Source organism: Larus michahellis, chromosome 9 (assembly GCF_964199755.1).
Source record: "Larus michahellis chromosome 9, bLarMic1.1, whole genome shotgun sequence".
Taxonomy (NCBI): domain Eukaryota; kingdom Metazoa; phylum Chordata; class Aves; order Charadriiformes; family Laridae; genus Larus; species Larus michahellis.
In genome coordinates, this window is record NC_133904.1 from 45,352,106 (window position 1) to 45,372,101 (window position 19,996).

Genomic DNA, 19,996 nt, shown 5'->3' on the forward strand with positions numbered 1-19,996 from the left:
TTTTAAAATCTGTCAGCAGCTCAAATTGGGACGTTTCCTTCCCAGCTAACGTGAGGCTGCTGATGGGGGCTCCGTCTAAGGGCGCGCTGGGCCAGAGCTAACCTAGCGTCAGTTCTGGGGTTTGCTCTGATAGTATCTAAGGGCTCCGTTTTTATAACTGGTCCTGTGTCTGTACGTGGCCATTGATAGTCTCATCCACAGTTGTGCACAGAGCAGGCACTTCATTCCGCTGTGACCCTCAGTACTCCCATATTTCTTTTCTTCTGGCAAGGCCCAAAGCCTCCTTGAGGCTTTGACTTGATGAGAGTCTCCCGGGCAGGAATGAGAAGTCTTTGAGGGTGATACAAATGACCTGTTCACACTGCACTCCTGTTTTGTACCTTGCACCACCTGGGACGCGCAGAGTGCGGTCCAAGCCTGCAGTCGCGTTCCCTCTGAAAAGGTCAGAGGGAAGTTTTGGCGCTGGCAGCTTGTCTCTTCCCTCCTCTGAAACCGCACACAGGGCAAAAGCAGCGCAGCTTTCGGGAGCTCCGCACCCCGGGGAGACGGGGGACGGTTCGGCTGAGGTCCTGCACGCGGGCAGGGCAGGCAGCCGTGGTGGCTGCAAGCGCTGTGTTAGTGCTGTGCCACCTCTGCCGGGTGACGTGAGAGGGGTGGAGGAGAAGTGGTCCCTCAGTGGTACCCGTTCTTCTAAAGGGCTGGTGGAGTTACCCCCATACAACGTCTCGAAAGCTTCTTGGACATCACCGAGCAGGACTGTGACACCCGAGACAGAGCTTCCTGGTTCTCATCTGTGCATGGAGCTCAACATAAGCAAAGCTGGCTTCACCACCCCCTAGGTTTTACAGACAAGTGCTGTGGCCAACACAGCTCACCCCTGTCCTCGTCCGTGCCAGCTCGGTGGCACTGGCAGGGTCCTAGTTCCTTTGCTGTAGGACATCCCCTGTGCAAGCAGCCCCCATGCTTGCTGTTCCCAGACACAAGCCACGCATGCAAACACGGTCACGAGCAGCCTATTTCTGCAAGCCCATCCTATGGACACAAGGTGCATTCATTTCTCATCTGCTGCCTTGGTTTCTTCTGTCCATATCTAGGCTTCCTTTCAGCCGTCCCTTGGGGAGGATTGTAGGGCTGCATCACATACCAGGAAGGGGTTTCTCTTGCTGCAGATCACCTCACATGGGAAGACCCTGTGTTCTGCTAAGAACCTCTCTCAGACCTTCAGAAACCTGGAGCTGTTGCCTCTCCTGAAGGGTGCTGTAGAAACGGCCTCTTTGCAGTGCTCCGTGCAGTAGCTGGAGGAACAGAGCAGTTAAACGCCCATTGCTGTTAAACGAAGGATCGCAGTCAAAGGCAAGTGGCTGTTGAGGAGAGGTACCGCGCTCTCCCAGGTTGCCAGGGCAAGCCATGAGCAGGAGAGGACCATGCAGCTCCCAACGGCCTCACCTGGGGAGTGGTTTGGCAGGGATGTGCTAGTGCCCCTCTTCCACGTGCTTGGTCCTGGGGGTGGTGGAGAGCCAGGTTGGGGCTGTGGGACTGGACCATCACAGCACGCAGCATCAGGCCAGCCCTCCTCACTCCAGGCCCTGCTCCCCAAATTGTATGCCTCTCTGGGACCACACTTTAACCCACACCGCCAAATATCTCTGTGGATTTTGCAGACTGGAGAGAAACAACATTGCCCTGGCTCCTTGGTGGCCGTTGGGGGTGGGGAGGGCTCAGCCAGGGTGAGGGGCGCGTTCATGAAAATATAAATGCTCTATTAATGTCGAAGTAGGGAGAAAAAAACCCCAAACAATTCACCGATCCTCTCTCCATATCAAGCTAAACTACTCCTGAAGGCGTTTTTGGCGAGAGGCCACAGCACATATGAGATTGATGGCTTCCAGGTATAAATATTTACTGTTTGACCTTGTTATTGTTCAGTCAGCCAAAGGTTTTTACATATATATATGCGTGTATATATTTATGCTCACAAACTCTTTCAATCTAAAAGTCAAACCTCCTCTTTGAAACAGAAAATGGCCACTTTCAATTATTTTACTTCCCTCTCCTTCTCTTAGCTAAATCATCTGGAAGGAGGTGCATCCCTCTCCGCTGGTGCTCGGATGGCTTTGGGAGGCACAGGGAACAAAGGGAGCAGGGGAGAAGAGCCTCTCTCCGTGCCGGGGTCTCGGCGCAGGCTTGCTGCCTGGACCAAGGTCACTGCTTTCAGGAAAAAATAGTTCCAAATATCACAACTTTTCTAACACAGCCCTTCTCCTGCCCCGGACAGTAGGATGTTCCCAGGAAGGCAGCATGGCTTTTCAACAGCTGAATGCCATAAGCAATTAGTCCTCACCCCGTAGCACAGCCAGGGAACGTGTAGCTGAGCATTGCAAAGGGATGTGAGGTCTCCAACCTGAGCCTGCTTCAGGAGGGAGCACAAAACCTGGTGGGATCCATTCCAGCTGTCCCTGGGCAGAGGAACACCACAGGTAGGAGCTGCACTTCAGCTTGGGTTCTTCTGCGAATGAAAGGGAAATGCTGGCGCTTGGCCACTGCCTGCTGCTCGTCCAGGTGGGATGTGCTGATACGTGACCATGTGCTAATTGTGGGAGGGGTCAGCAAAAGCGTAGGCCTTTGCTGCTGCTGTGTCCTGGACCCGCACCTGACCTCACCTCAGCACAAGCAGGACCGAAGACAGATGCCGGGCAGCCCATGAGCAGTGGGGCCACGGCAAGTGAGTGATGTGCAGCCCCTTACTGTCACCCCTTTTGTCTCGCTGTCTTAGCAGAAACGTTTAGGTGGTGATCCTGCAACTGCACTCATAGCGCCTGTATTCCCTTCTCTGCTGCTGGAGAAAGGCTCTCGTGGTCAGCGGCGATCACCACCTGTGCCTTGTGGTGTCCCAGCCATGAGAAAGAAGGACGTCGCCACCCATAAGCAAACAAAGCCAGCTCTCTTTCTGGGTTTATTCCTGCTTCCCACCATGGGAATCTGTGCTGCTTTAAACAGCAGAGAGCCTTGGGCTTGGATTAGTCCTAATATTTGACCTGTCATCCTCCACCACAAGTGGGAGCTCATGAAGCTCTAGGACAGAAGATGATGTTCTAGTTACCCTTTCCTGTTCTCCACTGTCCCAGTCCCCACCAGTGCAGATCTCTTCTGTACACAGCTTTAGCCATCCCATCTTCCTAGAGAGGGAAGCCTGGTCCCAGGTTTGCTACGTGAGCCAGGATGCTCCCACAGTCTTTGAAGGCTCTTGGCTCTTCTCTTCAGTCCTGCTTGAAGGTCCTGTCAACTTGATAAGTCCATTGGCTCCTGTTGCGCTGCTAGCAGCGCTCTCTTTCTCCTGAAAAGTCTGATTCCTCCCGTCTTTTTGCAGGGCACCCATCAAACATAATGTCAATCATAGATCGAACAATTTGATTTTTGCAACCACAAAAAAGTAGGGGCAGGGTTGGGAAACCTGAGTCATTGCCACGTTGCCTTTGCCAGGCTGTATTTAGAGTTGAAGGGCTCCTCTTGGTTGTCACGAGGGAGCTTCTCAGCCCACCAGATCTCGTCAGGTGGCCACAAGTATCCCGTCATCAACTAGATTTACACTGTCAACGGACTTGGGGATAGCTGCAGGTGAATGTCCTATCTGAAGGTGAGGGCACCTGCTGCTTCTTTAGCTGCAGCCGTGGTGCCCAGGGTGGGGGAGGGCTGCGTTTGCATCACGCTAGGGCAGCCCATCGTGGGAAGGAGCACACCGCAACAAATCGCCAGAGAATCTGCCCATTTTCACTGCCTCAGGTTCAGTCTGAGCCCCGGTATGTCTTCTGCTGTGTTTTCCATGTTGTGAGACTCTCTTTACTCCGCGATGAGAAAGAATCTAGCCGGCAGCAGTTTAATGCATGACAATCCTGTTATTACAGCTGTAAATAATTAACAACTAGAAAAAAAATGCGTTTTTTAAAATTTTTTGTTGACTTTATTTTCTCTATTGACTAGCTGGTAGCCACTTTCTTAAGGGATTTCTCACGGAAACTGTGACCTTTCTTCTCTCTGTTTCTCTCTCTCTCACTTTCTTTCTCTTTCCAAGATTTGTGTTTCAAATGCTTTTTGGTGCAATGTTCAATGCCTGTTTGTATTTTTGAATCGTATTTTTCAACCTTTGCCGGAAAAATAAAAAATTAAAAAAATTGCCCATTCTAATTGGCAGGATTTTGAGTCCTGCGATTTTTTTCAGCTTTTAGCTTTTTCAATAAGTTAAAGCAACAGAAAAATGTCTCAAAAAATTGCAGTGAAGTTCTGAAGAGAGATTAGAAAACATCAGAAATGAGAACTACATGAATAAGATCAGCAAGCTGAGTGGAGGAGGAGGACTCTTCTAACCACCTACTAACCTCCTGATCTAACACACAAGGCGGGACTAGACCTCTTCACTGAATTAAATCACTCCGCTTTTCCACTCTACCCACTCTCTCGAGCTCCGGTCAAAACAAATAAAAATTCATATTTTAAAAAAAAAATCTGTGTCATTGTTTTTCCCATGGTCTGTTTCTCAAAACCAGATGATGTTGGCATACAAAGGGACGGAGAGCCTGGGGAGCCAGTCCTCTGGGCTTCAAGCCTACCTGCACATCTGGGAAATTTGTCCCAGTGACGAGCAGACAAGCTACCCATGAAAAAATCAATATTCCAGTGGAAAATAAAAGAGCTTGAAAATATTCCGTGGTTCCCATCATGTCACGTTTAAAATACTTTCCCTTCCAACGGCAGGGGAGTGGAGGACACAAGGTATGTTCACGGCAGAATGGCTGGGGAGTTTGGGAACCAACTCAAAGACGGGATGGTGGTGGTGTGATGGGGGGGCAAGAAGGAGACCCTAACGTGGGCTCTTTCCCCACAATCTGTGGCCCATGCTTAGACTTTGCTTTTCCAGAAGAGCTCTTTGACATTTCTCTATGTCCAACATGAATAGAGTTTCCTGCTGCTCTGAGGGCAACCAGAAGAGGCTGTGGCCAAGATGCTGGTTTATCCAACCCACCACATACACTTCTCCAGCTGAATCATGCCTTAAAGAGACTCCAGTGGGGAGAAGGACATGGAGGTCCTTACCCCAAATGTCTTTTGCCATGTGGGAAATCAAATGCGTGCCAAGGAAAGGTTGTGGGCAGTTCCACCCTACTGTGGTGTTCAGCCATTACAACAACCTCCACTGTCACTTTGGTCCACCCAAACAGCTTCCATGCGTGACTTGGGCTTTACCATGGCCCAGAGACCTTTGCTGCAGGGAGTCTTGATTGTGGCTACCGTGGTTTTGGAGATTTAATAGCACATATTTGGCCATGCCACATCACTCGGACATTATGACATATGTCCAGATGACTGTGTGGTCTGCTGGCAAGGAAATTTAAGGTGTAGGGGCTTCATTTGGACACTTCATTGCATCTCCTTGGATGCGTGAGAAGTTATATTTAGCAACTAATCGAAAGAAGGATTTTTCTCACTGGGTAGGAAGATCCGAAATGAAGTAAATATCTTCAAATGCAAAGGCAGAAGAAAAATCACCTGCAAGAAATGCTGAAGTTCTTCCTATTGCACTAAATTTGAAACACCCTGTGTTCCCCTGTGATTTTTTTTTTCTGCATTTTTGGCTACTTTTTAGTTAAAAATATCGATGATTTACCCGAATCCCACATATTCAATTCCCTCCTCAATTACCACTGGGAAATAGCAAGAGAAGCAAATAACTCCAGTCACATCGTCAGTTGTTTTCCACGCCTGAAGAAGGAACGAAACGCCCTCCCCCCACCACTTCCCCGGGTTCCCTGAGCACCATCTGGATGCTGCACCGGGGACTTGCTGGCGGGACAATATCTCCAAACATATTGCAACCTTGAACGAGAAAGTTACGCATTTGAATTTGCTGCATTCAGCTGAATCCTCCTCCTTGCTCAGAGATTCGGATGACAGAAGAGGCCAGGGCTCACAGCTGCTGTGGCAGATGGATAGTTACCACGGGTCTTAGCCGTACAGGCTGCATACTTATGTCTTCCCGAGGAAGGAGCAGAGCTTGTGACCTCGGCAAGAGAAGGCAAGGAAGGACCCCACCACTGTTTTAAACCATAAAAGCTGGAAGCCGAAGTTTTTCACCCCTTTCCCCGCCACCCCTCCCGCCCGAGCCCTTCCTCAATCAAAACCGCGCAGGGTTGGTCCCAGCCTGAAAAGATCTTCCTGACTCAGAAGACAAAAATAAACAGCGATGTGAAAAGCTTCCCTGCATTATCACTTCTCTATTTGAACCTGGAACAAGGGCCCTGAAGAGGAACAGAGTGTAATTGCAGTGTCCACAGAAAAGAAATACTAATGAAAACAGGCAGAGCCAGGAGAATTGGCGGCGAAGCGGCATAGCTGAGCAAGTATTTATTACCCCAGCACTTAGCGCTCAGGCTGACAGGTGTCTTAGGAACGCAATAGCTGGGTTTTATTATTAGATGCTTATACCACAGCAGTGCTCGGGGCGGGGGGAACCACTGATGCGTGACTCCTGAGGTTCCAGATGTTGGGGAGCAGATAAACCTGTCCATTATGCCAGGCTGCAACGTGGCCGGTGGGGACGGCTCAACCCCACAGCCCCATGAAGGAAAGTGTCCCCTGGGGCTCAGCGGTCATCTTCTGCCTTCAAAGGGTGGCTGTTCCAGAAACCTCTTCTGCAAACCACCTCCTCACGAGGTGGAGTGAGTGCCCCAAAAACCAGTTCTAAACGAGCCTTCATGCATTTGGGTGGTATGATGAAAAACCCCAGCATCAAGGTACGGTTCCTCTGTGGAAGAAACTCTCTTCTCTGGTTCCGTCACCCTGTAAGACGAGTAGGTCCAATGCTGCATGATTCCCATTCACAGGGCTCTTCCCAGGACCATCTCTGGGCTGGTTGCCTTGCAAGCAAACAGTGCTTCCTTCTGCGAAGGAAGTGCAGTTCCTCCTGAACGAACTCATCCATCAGCGGCTTGTCAGCAGGAACATGGTTTGAGACTTTGCGGTCGCCCCACTCCATGAAGAACACCCTCGCTTGGCAGATTTGTGGCTTGCTGGGATTCATTCTCCCATACGCTTTCACACGTTGGCAGGCTGCTGTGGGAGATCCCAGGTTTTGCCACCACAAGCACACGCTCACTGCAATCGGAGGTGGGAAAAAGTGGCTGTGACTTTCCTCCTGCCCCCACCACCTTCCCTTTTCACGCTTGGCGGACAGGTGATGTGTTAACAGCAGCCAGAGCAGCAAGGGGGGCTGCTTCCCAGCATGGAAGCGCTCAGCTCCTTCTGTGGATCCTCAGTGTGCTCCATGGGGATGGAGTTGTCCCCCTCTCCTCCACCCCTAAGTGGGCAGCAAGCCATGGGCTGTGGAGGGAACTGGGCAATGTGCCTGGAGAGGTGGGTGTAGGCGTCAACCACAGCAAAGCTCCTTCACTCCACAGCAGCAGGGATGCCCCCCTGAGCCCCCAGGTCAGGGGGACGAGGAGAAGGAGCCTGCTCCAGCCCTGCTCTGACCCCAGGGCAGGGGGGACATCTCTGGTGTGGGAACTGTGGGGCTCCTTGGGTCTCATTCTTGGACAACCCTGCAGTGGTTGTCTACCCCGTGTACTGCCGTGGTCCCTGCTCCGGTGGAGGAGTACCGCAGGTGGGATTCAGGTCTCTCCCTACACCCGGGGCTCCGATGGGTGTTTTACAGTGGGGCGTGTGGAAGACACAGCCGTAGGACGCGGGTGGGAGAGGGGAATCATCCAGCCTGGGGACAGCAGGGACCCTGGGCTGAACAGGGCTGCACCGCCCCCCTCCCCACAGCCACCCTTTTGGCCAGCAGAGAGAAAATGTCTCCAAAACCCAGCATCGGGTGATTTTCTTCAGAAGGGGAGAGACGTAGGAGCTAGCTGGGCATTAGGCGTTTCATAAAAGCACTTTGGGATCCCCGACAAATAGCAATCTGGGAATTGACAGCAGTGGTTTCATCAAAGGTGGTATTGCGGCCCTGATAGTCTAAGGACATAAGTGAGGCAAGGCTGGTAGGAAAAAGCAATATTTTTTATTACACAGATAGCGCAGCTGCGGAAAAAAAAGCCAAGCTTTCAGGCCTACAAACTCTCCTTCAGACGTGGTGCCGTAAACTTCAGGTTTAGGGCTGGGAAGGACCGGTCTGGGCTAGATTCATTAATGAGACAATCAGAAAGCAAAGGCTCCTGGCTCCTATGCGGAGTGGCAAGGTGCTTATACGGGGAGAGGTTCTCGGGCTTTTGTGAAGAACGGACGAGAATAGGAGACAAAATAGCATTGCTGAGTTTATTCAGAGAAAGAAAGAAAAGCATGCAGTGATCTGGATTAAAAAAAAAAGAAAAAGAGAGAGAGAGATAAAAATGCATATAGTACAGACAGAAACCTTCTCTAAAGCCAATGCACTATTTTTTCAGCACACGCATGTTTTATACTTGCTCAAGAAGCCTGGGAGCAGTAAGTCTCCAGTCTGACCGCAGCTTAGCTATACATCAGCCCAGACCTGTGCTGGAAATGCCTATAACTCATCAGCCCATCTCCCGGCATCCGAGGGAAGCTGTTTAGGCTCCTCTTACAATTTCTCTTTGCTATTGTGAATCTTTAAATATCCGTGCCAGACTGTAATCCCCAGTTTGACCGTAAAGCTCGCCTTTGCCTTCATACTGCCTTATTACACCCAGCTTAAATTATGAGGGGTAGCGAGACAGGGTTGATAAGGAGGATTTATTATGCCTGAATGACCATCTATAGCAACTCATTGCTGAGTGACTCCCTCCCCCTCCTCTGGAGAACAGCTGCTGCCAGAACACACTCGTTTTCAAGTGTAAACCCTCAATCAACTAGGATTCGAGGACTGCACTCACACCCTCACTGGGAGGAGACGACTGGGTTCACCTGGTCATGGTTATAAAGGGAAGCATCTCTAAGGAACTGGCTTGTGAGGGGCTTAGGCCCAGAGGAGATGTGGAGGTTGATCTGCAGGTGGTCCTGGGCAGGGGAAGCCCTGGGGGGAGTGTCTGTCATCACGTGGTGGTGTTGTGGTGTCCTGGGTAAGGAGCAGAGATGTGCGGAGTTCCTTACTTTGGGATGAGGATGCTCCATGTGCTGGGGGGAAGGAGCCCATGGTGCACCATGCAATGGCCGTGGGGATCTCAAGGTGGTGGGGAGCTGTGTTTCACTCAAGGCAGCAACTCCTCTCCCTCTCTGGGTTTCCATGTAGACAGCATCATGCGAACCGGCTTCCTGGGAGCGTGCTGGGAGTCAGCATCCCCACCGGGAGCACAAGCGCTTGTCTGCTGGGACGTGCAGGCAACCGTGCCACCTCCCAGGGTGGAAATCAAGTCCAACTTGTAAGAGGGCAGAGCTGGTCTACTTCTGTAGCCCTGCAGGGGTACTGGGAGGAGGTTAGCCTTTTTGGTATGTTTTTTAAAGAATTATTGCTGGGGAGTTGGGTGACATTTTCCTTCCTTTGCTAAGTTTAGAGTGTAATTGTTATGCTGCTTGTTTGGGCTTTCTGCAGTCCTGCTGTCTGGGGATCTCATTTGCGTAATTTTGTTGGGTCCTGGCTAATAATGACGTCACGTAAAAACAACTCATTTTGCTGGACCGAGAGTGGGCTTCGTTGTCATGGTAACCTTTGATTCGGAGATTTGCGGGAAAGAGACAGGTAAGTGCTTGAAATTGCCATATTTCAGCATGGTTTCAAACGCCTTGGAAGTCTGAGGCCCATTTTCCATAAATGAAATTTCAAGTCTTGTTGAAGTACTTTGTAAACAGAATTCATTTATTGCCTGAAGAAAATTGAGTGGAATTCAGTTGGAGAAAATACTTCTAGAAAAACTAAGGTTTCATGAAGCACTCTATGAAATAATGGGAGTTAAACACAATCAGGATGCGCTAATGCTGCTTTTTTTTTTTTCCCCCCCCAAAATGCAGCTCTGGAGGGAAAAGATCCTTTCCCTGCGAGGCGAGATAGTCCAACAGCCCTCAGGGCTGGCCCAGTAAAGAGACTTCTGTGCTGGGGGGTGTGAAGAGGGACAGAAGCAGGTCTGATGGGAGCAATCTTTAATTAGTTTCAAATGTGTCCATCCTACCCCCCCCAAGTGTGTTGTGTTTTACCCAGTCTGAGTCAATGAGCCTCTCTGTTCCCAAAATTTGGGTCAATGTGTACTACATTAGTCAAAACACTCTGGAAGCTGAGATATTCACTCAGAGCTGGATATCTACGTGCCTATTCGGAGACCTGACTGCGAATGCTTGTGGCTTCTCTGAAAATCAAACGAGGATGATGTTAGCCCCTCTGGATAGGAGTCAGTCTGAACTGGGATTGTAGGGGGAGATCTTTCCACCTGGAAAGCCCTGGGCTTCTGAAGATAGATTCCCAATTTGGAGATGCGGTGTAAAATCAGCAAAAGCTGCGTAGCGCTGACTTCCTTTCGAAGTGAAAGTCGGCCTGAACCCAAAGGTGTGCCCCAAAAGTCAATGTTTGGCATCTGGATCCAGCCAAAACTTTGATCAGGGTGTCTTTGATTCTGTAGCCCCCTAAATATTTGCCAAGGGGGCAAATCCAAGGATCTGTGAGTGAAGTTGGTTGGTCAGACCGTTGCTGTTACCAGGATCTGGGTTGCAGCTCTTATCCAAACCCTCTTCAGCATAACTTCACCCACCTGAAACTCTGTGTCTCTTGCTTTGCCTGGAATAGGGCGGCCATTTGGGGGAACTTTCCTCCAAAGCTGAAAGAACCCCTTGGTCCTTGAACTCTTGCATAGAAAATGTCCTTTTCTGCAAGACCCATGGGAAAGGAAACTGGTTCAGCTCAGCTGAAGCTGGTGGTTTGGGGAGGGAGGGGGATAATGAGATGAAACCCAGGTGGACCTGTAGGAATCAACTGCCCAGGTGCCCTTGTTGAGCCCCACAGCTGCTGCAGGAAGCAGAGGAACCATGTGGAGACTCTTTTGGACACAGCTTAAGCAAAGGGGTGTCTGGAAAGGACTGCGGCTGGTGCAGGGATCGTGGCAGAGCTAGAACTGTCTTGTGCATCTTCAGGGTCCTGCTCCAGCCTGAGGGGTGTTCAAAGCAGCTCCTGTGAATGGCACCAGCCCTGGCAGGGTGGGAGCAGGTTCCCATGGCAGGATGGACCGTGGTGGTGAGGAGGAAGCTTGGGGAGGGGGTGGGATGTAACCCCAGGGGAGAGCAGCAAATTGGGTCTGTGCTTCTCGGGCTCGCAAGGAGCCTGTCCCTGGTGTATATGGGAAGTGCCTGAAATAGAAGCTTTTTGGAAATAGTGAAAAAGGGAGTGTTTCTGAAGGACTCCAACCCTTCTCCATGTGATTTGCTCAACCCTTCAGAGCGTTTGTTGCTTTTTTTGGTGGCGGAAGCTATTCAGGGAATTTGACCTGAATTTTTGCATCACTTCGGATCCTTAGAAATTGCATTTACTTAAAACAAACAAGTCGTTTGTTGAACAAAATATTGCCCAGCTATGTGCAGGGGAGAAGGCAGCTATTACTAAAACTAACCCCATAATAGTGTAAGTGTTTGTGGGGCTCACAACCTGCAGGTACGGAAGAGCTGCTATACTGGGAGAGCCCAAAGCCCTGTCTGAACAGTGTCCAATTCCTGATAGCAGTCAAAGAGCAGATGCTTCCTATAATCTTAGGCTCTCTTTCGCTCTCATGCATCTTGCAGAGCTTCACCAGAGTACTCTCCCAGCCTCCAGCAATCTGTGGCTCAAGGACTTGCCTGTAAAAGCCACATCCTTATGTTTAATTATGTTATCCTTATGTTAAGGAAACTGAGGGCTGACCTCATTGCTTTCTGCAGCTCCCTGAGGAGGGGAAGCGGAGAGGGAGGTGCTGAGCTCTTCTCCCTGGCATCCAGTCGTAGGCTGAACAGGGATGGTTCATAAGCAGCGCTGAGGGAGGTTTAGACTGGAAATTAGGAAGCATTTCTTTACTGAGAGGGTGGTCAAACACTGGCACAGGCTTCCTGGAGAGGTGGTCGATGCCCCAAGTCCATCAGCGCTTAAGAGACATTCGGACAATGCACTTAATTTGCTTTAACTTTCAGTCAACCCTGGAGTGGTCAGCCAGTTGGACTAGATAATTATTGTAGGTGCCTTCCAACTGAAAATATTCTATTTTAATAACTCCTGATGGATTGTTGTTGTTCAGTGAGCTGGTCCAGCTCCTCCTTGAACTCATAACAACCGTTTCCACGACATCCTGCAGAAAGGAGTTTCCTGGTTTAATTGTGGTATAAAGAACCATTTGGGTTTGGGGACTGACTTTTTTTTTTTCCCCCCTTTCCATTTGATGTCTCTGCATGCTTCCATTAGAAGAGAAGATGAACTCTTGATCTCCGTCCATCCTCTGCCTGCCTCACACAATTACACACTTGAACTTTACGGACTACATCCCATCTTAAGTATCTCAGTCGTGGCTCCTGGGGGCTGAGGGAGCCAAGGGGTCTGCATAGCCAGTGATCTGGCTGGGACAAGCTGTGCTGACCATGGCAGGCAAAGGCGCAGTGTGTTTCTTTCTGCCTATGCCTCCCAGCACAGCAGCCGCTGAGCAAAAGCTGAGCGCTGGGGAGCTGCAGCATGGTGTACCTGTGGCCAATGCCCACAGAGGCCGGTTTAACATGGTACCAGCCCAGCGCTACTCAGCTGTGGGTCTGCTGGTCTGTGCGTGGCTTTTTTTGGAGTGCCTTTGGTGATGCTTCCTCCCAGCAGAGCCCCCAGGTTCCTGGGCCCTTGTGCCAGGATCTCCCTGCAGCCAGTGGGATGTGCGGTGCTCCTGCAGCTGCACACCAGAGGACAGCTTCTAGCACAGAATTCCCCCAAAATGCGTTCACATCATCCTGGGAAACCCCAGAATATGCTAGGACTTCTCACGTGGCATACAGGCTCGGTTCCCTTACTCCATTGCTTTCCCACTGCCTGAAAGGGCTGCAGCTCCCTAACAGTCTTGCCCCAGGTAGCGATATTCGCGCTGCTGGTGCAAAGTGGCTTCCCAGCCAAAATGTCAGTAGTGGGATTTGACCGTAGCCCTCCCCATGGGGAAGAGGTGACCACCCCCCAGAGGTCTTACAGGCTGCGGAGTCGCAACCTGTGGCACCTGAGGGCTCCCTGCCTCCTGGAAGGAGCTGCGGAGGAGCAGAGCCGGTTTCACGGAGCGCTGCGTTTTTGTAGGAGCAGATGGAGTGAGCACCGTCACGCTGCAGGTCTTTCCTCGGTTTGCAGCACTTGAGGTAAACGAGGCTTTTGTAAAGGGGGCACAAACGAGAGCTACGTGGGGGCAGCGGAGATGCTGCCTCCCGCTGCCCTCACCCCGGCTTCCCCGCTCTTCTGGCAGGGGATGCTAATGATGCTGCCACGGTCCCGAGGAGGCACCTCTGTCCCCACCGGCACCCCCCGGCCATTCCCACCCTCTCTCCGCCTTTGCTCTGCTCGGCAGGGGCGCTTCCAGCCCAGGCTGAAGGGCTCCTACGGTTTTGCTCCTGGCTGCCAGTCATGCCCGACAATAGCAGGGAGATTTAATGATGTAGATAAATATTTCTTGAGAGCGCGGGTTCACTTTTATGAGTGATCAGAGCAGCTTTTCAGGGACAAAACATGGATTTAGAGCTTAATCCCTCCCTCCTGCTGTGTTGCAAGCACTCTTTAAAACCTTTGTGGACACCAAGGCCATTTTGGAGTTTCGAACTTAAACAATTGCTCTCTCTCCCCCCACCCCTCCTCCTTGTAAACACCAGGAGGACTGGAGAATCAAAGCCTCAGTTGTGAATATGTTCTTGTTCTTGGGTGTCTCCCTGCCTTGAACCTGCCTGCGTGGCACGACTCCAAATCTTCCTAGCTTATCTCCAAATCTCCCTAGCTTATTTCCCGTGCTCAGGGCTAGAGCTGGTCAGAGAATTCCAAAACAATCCCGATCCCCCTGATGCACGGCTATGTCGCAGACAAAAGGGGCCGTGAATCTTAGCATAAATAAATATTAATTTGGGGTTTTTTCCCCCCCGATGTTGCAAACAAAAGGGGCAGTGAATTTTAGTATAAATAAATATTAATTGGGGGGTGGGTTTTTTTGGAAATCTTTCATTTATTTGCCATCTGTGATTATTCTGATTTTTTTAAAAAAATCATCCCCTCATCTAAGCAAAGACAGGAAAGGAAGAGCTGGGGCTTTGTTGGCAGGCCCTGCAGATGGATGAATCCAATGGTTAATCTGTGCCCGACGGGTTGCAAATGGCTCGTCAAAGAGGGCAAAGAGCTAAAAATTTGCCAGGGTGAATCCAGCCAGAGTCCCGTGCAGAGTTAATGTCCCCTTTAGAAGTGGGGCTTCGGGTGAGCGAAGCCCTTGCTTTGAATTACAGTCATGGCCACCCCTAAACTTCTGGAAACATCCTCCAAAGGGAGTAATAAGGTGCTTGGGAAGAAAGAGAGAGGGGGAAACACAAAAGATAACCCATAAAGTAATCTGCAAGGGGCAAAAAAAAAAAAAAAATATCAGTGGACAAAAGGCTTTGCTTTGCCAGCAGTTGAACCATTCAGCCAGCCACAATCGCCTGCTCCCTCCCCATTCTCTGCACCCCAGCCCTGTGCATTTGCGGTTATTATCTCGCCCGGACCAGATTGGTGTTGACAAACAAAAACCCAGGTAGCTTTGATTTTCCTCGTGTGCGTGGTCAAAGGGAAGAAGTCATCTGCCCCTCCATGTCTGATTTTTTTTTTTTTTTTTTCATTGTCCTCACTCTGCTTTATTCCTTCCACACCACGGCATGGCACAAAGACGTGAATTATGGCAGGAGGTGAATGGAGTCTTTGAAAAACTATTAGAACAACTAGTCACTGAGGCACGGCACAGGAGGAGCGCAAAGGGGTCACCGCTTCGAGGGCTTGAGCGCTTGGAGTTTTGGGAAGGTTTGGGCTGGCTGTGGAGCTGGTCCTCTGGAGGGGAAGCAGAAAGAGAGAAATGCAGAGAAAAGCCAGGAGTGGTGGCAGCTGCTGCCATCAGCTGTCCTGTGACCTAGATAAGGGAGCCTGACAGCAGTCAAAGTCTCTTTTGGCTCCGCTTCTCCATCCTGAGCTGGTGTGGGAAGCGATTCCCAGCCCTGCCAAGGGAGAGGGGGAAGCGAGAGCCTGGGAAAGCAAGGAGACAACAGGACAATGGCAACCCATGAGAGACGATGTGCTGAGAAGTGGAGGGTCCTTCTGCAAAGGGAAGAACCGTGCGTATACCTGCCCCTTTCCTTAGCTTCTCCTCCGGGCAGCCGCTCTGGGACAAGAGGCACAGCGAGGACTTGGCTTTACCTACTGTGCCCTCTGCTAAAATGTGCTATTACTGTGCAGGTCTCTTTCCATGTGTACTTGGGCAGAAAATGTCTAAGAAGGACAGCGGTCGATGATAGCGGCGCAGTTGCTCCTCAGTGCTAAGGGCACGTGCTAAAGATAAGGATTATTTCTTCCATTACACAGCTGGGGAGCTGAGCACCGAGAGATCCCCTGCAGGCTCCAACCAAGACAGCTTCAGAGCTGCAGAAAGCCCTAGACCGTGATGCTTTTCAAGGGACGATGCTTCTTCACGTGATGGGAGGAGGGTCTGGCAATCCCCAGGGCAGTTAAATGGCGAGCAATAGCTGCGTGGATGGTGGCGGGGAGAGCAGAAACAAAGACCCACAGGGCCAAATCGCTGCTGGAAAAAAATGCACTGAGGGTGAAGAATTAGAAAAGGGAATAACCCTAGCAGAGCGCTGCCGTTAGTTTAATGTTTGTCAGACGCGATGGGAGGTTGGGTGGCGTATACGTTTCCCTTCTGTGCTACTGTCCCCAGAGCACTCCCTTTATCCTTTAGTCCAGGCTCGGAGGAAAGCTTTCACTCCCTCAAAAGCAGACTTTGTGGCAATGGAAAATGAGATCACGACTCTTTTGCTGGCAGGGTGGTGTGAAACAATGGTGGTATAAAAAAAAAAATAAAAAAAAATAGTAATCTCTTTAGAAAAGAAAGGCCTGGTCTCGCTTGGCAGGTGTTATTTATTTTTCTTAGCAAAGGGAGCAGGAAACTGCAGCTGGAATCTCTGGTTGGCTTCCCAAGGTACCACTGTGACATTTTAATGATCTAATTCCCCTCAAAGGTGGCATTTTCGCTTGTTCCCCTGACCTATCGCTGTACATTCGCTGTGAAACAAACTATCTGCTATCAGCCCTGACATCTCGGGCTCAGAGGAAAAAATAAATAAGGCTGTGATACTAATGCAATGAGTGGACTATTCACCCTGTTGATCCATGTGAGGATGGAGCTGGGCATCTTCCCCGCACGCTCTAGGGCCACGGGCTCTTCAGGAGCACGTCGGTGTGATGCCGTTCACCTTTGCAGCTCCCACCAGCAGAAGCTGTGACTGAGGGTGCATCTACGTGGTGTTTCCTGGCCCATTTACACTCTAAAGGTGATGTTCGTGCTGGTGACACCCTTTTCTCGCTCCATGGTGCGGCTCTGGCCCGTGCGGAGGAGTCGCACCAGGCTGGAGCCTGTTGTTTGTGAAAGGCATGGCTTGGTTGAGATGACCTGCAGAGGATGCGGCTTGCAGGGTGCTCTGCCCCACAGCCAGGCTCCGGTTTCTGTTCTCTGGAGATAAACTAGTTCACGCCGGCGTAAAATGTGTGCAATGAATAACACAACTACAGTGAAATAGTTTATGTAAAGCGCTGATGTGGAAGAAGTTTCGTAAGCTCAAAAAGGCCTTTTGTCAAAAATAGAAGCATTTTCTCTAAGAAAAAAAAAAAAAAAAAAGAAGCACCAAGTTTCTTGCACAGTCTTACTGTCGTGCTAGGGATGTTCCTAGCTGCCATGGAGACCCTCTTTTCTCCCACAGTGAGGGATGCCGTAACGGTCCTTTTCGGAGCAGGACAGAAAGCAGAAGGAGCCCTTTCCGCAGTGACTGGGCTTGGGGACACCAGCTGCCACCCAGCGGGGCACCTGGCCTTACAGCAAAGCCCATTGGGGGCTGAATGCTTTGTCTGAGAGGTGTTGGGGGGCACGAATGGGGGCTGCCGAGCGAGCTGCTCCGATAGGAAACAGAGAGCCTGGGGACAGACGAGCTGCCGGCGTGACCCGCGAGGGAGCAGAGATGGGGAAGCCGCTGGGAAAAGGGTGTGGGGGGAAATATCCACCTCGGGCCCGGGTCAAGCAAAAGCAGCTCAGTGCGTGCGCTGCCAAACCTGCAGGGAAACACTGGCCTCCAGCACCAACGTTTTGTTTTCTTCCTCTGGGAGGGGAACAGGGATACAGCAAAACCCCAAACAGGCAAGACAGTGGTGCTCCCGCTCTGGAGGGGCAGGGAGGCTACAGGGACGGGAAGAATCCAGGCAGAGAAACCAGGCCATGGAAATCAATGCAAATGACTTTGATCGTGGAGTTTCAAGCCCATTTGCTCTGTAGGAAGCACGGCTGTCAGCAGGGATAGGCAGCGAGAGGGGTGGGATCTCACAGCTTGCAAAATGAAATGGAGAATGTGGCAGATGCTTTTTTTTTTTTTTTTTTCTTCCCCTCTCTCTCCCCTCCTCGCTTCAGAGGGCCCTTAGCAAGAAGCCCTTAGTATTGTTTTAATGGAGCAAAAGGCGATGATTTCAAGCTCCAGCCCCATACCCCTAGGTTTCTGTCGGTGTAAGCAGCAGCAGGATGGGCAGCGTTGGTACCGTGCCCGTGTGGTGACGGGGCTGGCGAGTGATGGGCACCGGGTGCGACCGGTGGTGGGGAGACAGCAGGGCTTTGATGAAGCACCTCTCCCTGGGGTGCAGGGAGGCTTGGTGCACCAGAGACCCACAGGGACGCCCTCGGAGCCACCTGGAGAAGCGACAGAGCCCTTCCATGAGCGACAGCCGGCAGCGTGGGAAGGGGATCGCTACCTACAAGCGGGCTCTGCACGCCGGCCCTGGGGAGAGCTCGCGTGGGGAAAAGCTCCAGTTCCATCAGTCATCCCGTCTAGGCGTTCTTAAACAGAAATCCCTTTGGGGCAGGGGCTCTGTTTTCATTCAGAGCTGCATGCGATGGGACATGTGTCCCTGCTCTAGTTTCTGAGTGCCACTGTTGTTGTAGGTTAATTATCGTTAGTAATTAATCATCGCCGCTCACAGAAAGGTTTTTCCCTGCTGGTCAAGAGTTGCACGGAGCATTAACGGCTTTTTGTCCCCTGCAAACACGGCTCCGGTTTGGCCCAGGGATCCCTCTGGCCCCGGCAGCTGCCTCGGAGCCTGGCGGACCCTTGGAGGGTGGTTGGGGGGAGTCTGGGTTTCCCTGCATGGTGACTTTTTTTTTTTTTTTTTTAAATAGAATTTAAATACAGCCAGCTAAAAATCTCTCCATGCTCATGCAAAGTTTTGCAGGGGGTCTCCTGGACTAAGTCTTGTTGACTTTTTCCTTCTTTTAATAAGTTTGTGATGCGGTGAGGCAGCTGGAACGAACTGCCGGTAGCGCATCAGTTTTCAAAGAAGTAGCTGAAAAAAAAAAACGCCGAAGAACTGTAGTCGTTGCTTTTGCTATACTTAAAAATTGAAATAAAAGAGAAGGAAGGTGGCATGAGGATGTCTCTGCTAGGGCCACCCCGGGGAAGGAGAGACCCTGGGAGACCTGCTGGCCCCGGGGACGCGCAGACGATGGCACGGCCATGAGCCGTCCCTCCGGGCCCGAGCCACTTCCAGCATTGGCCTCTCCGCAGCACTTTGGGGTTGGGTTTTGGTTTGGGGTTTTTCCCCCCCGCCCCCCCCTTGCAGATCCAGCCGCCAGATCCTAAAACGGGTCAGGCATATGGGGTCATGGCACGAGCAAAATTCGGCTGGCTCAAGTTCAGATTTATAAGGAACTCCGTTCCCTTTTTATATTCCCCCTCCCCCCCCCAACTCAAACCAAACCCCAAACATAAATTAGGGGAACCAGGCGCTTCCTGGCGCCTGCAGCTGCTCAGCAAAATTGACTTTTCCGTCGGCGCTGCCGCTCAGTAGCACGAACCCGGCAGCTGAGCGCCGGACCCAGTCGGAGCCCCGCTTTTTCCATTCAACAGAAGTTCAGCCAACTCAGAGCATTTCAGACTCAGCGAATTCGCTTCTGACAAAAAAAAAAAAAACCAAAAAAAACCCACAAAAAAACCCCAACCTTGGTTTATTGGGAAATTTCCGGCTGGCTCTAATTGGGACAGCTGTTAAGGCGGCAGTTTTCACAAGAACGAGAAGTCGCTTTCAGATGAGTACAGCTCTTAAAACTGCTGCTGCTTTGATAGCTGCTCGTTGCCTTTCTTGTCTGATTATTGAGCTTAGTATCTCCCCGCGAGCTTAAAAAAAAAAAATATTAAAAAATCCACTTTGCCTGTCTCATCTTTCTCTTCTTCTTACCAAATATTATCTTCTGCCCCTCCTCCTCCTTCAAGGAGACTCTGTCAGTTCCGGTTTGACCCTAAATTTGAGCTTTGCAAAAATTAACGTGTACAGCATTTCAGATTGAGGGAATTTATCTCTCTTTTTTTTTTTTCTTTTAAATTATTTATTTCATTTTATTATTTCCCCAAGCTTCCCAGGGTTCACAAACGCTGTCGAAAGGGCAAAGCAAGCATTTGCCTTGTTGCTTTAACGTGGGAGATCCTGCCAAGAAAATTAACGGGGCCTATCTCCACAAAGGGAACGAACTCGTCTAATTCCGATGGTGGCACTGAGAGACGTGCAGCTTGCTCGCTTTCTGTAATGGCTTGTTTTTTTAATTTAATTGTCTTTCTAATTCCACGTACGTTTTTGCCGCCAAAGCAAGGAAGTTGAATAAAGCGTACGAAGGTTCCTAAATAGCTCATACAGTCCCGGAGTCTATGAGCTGGAAATTTTTTATCCTTTAGGGAGCTGGGAGCTGTAAGGGCTTGACGAAAGCCTTTGATAAAACAATATTATGAGTCTTACTCTGATCTGCTGGGAATTCTCACTAAACCCACGTGGCAATGGGAA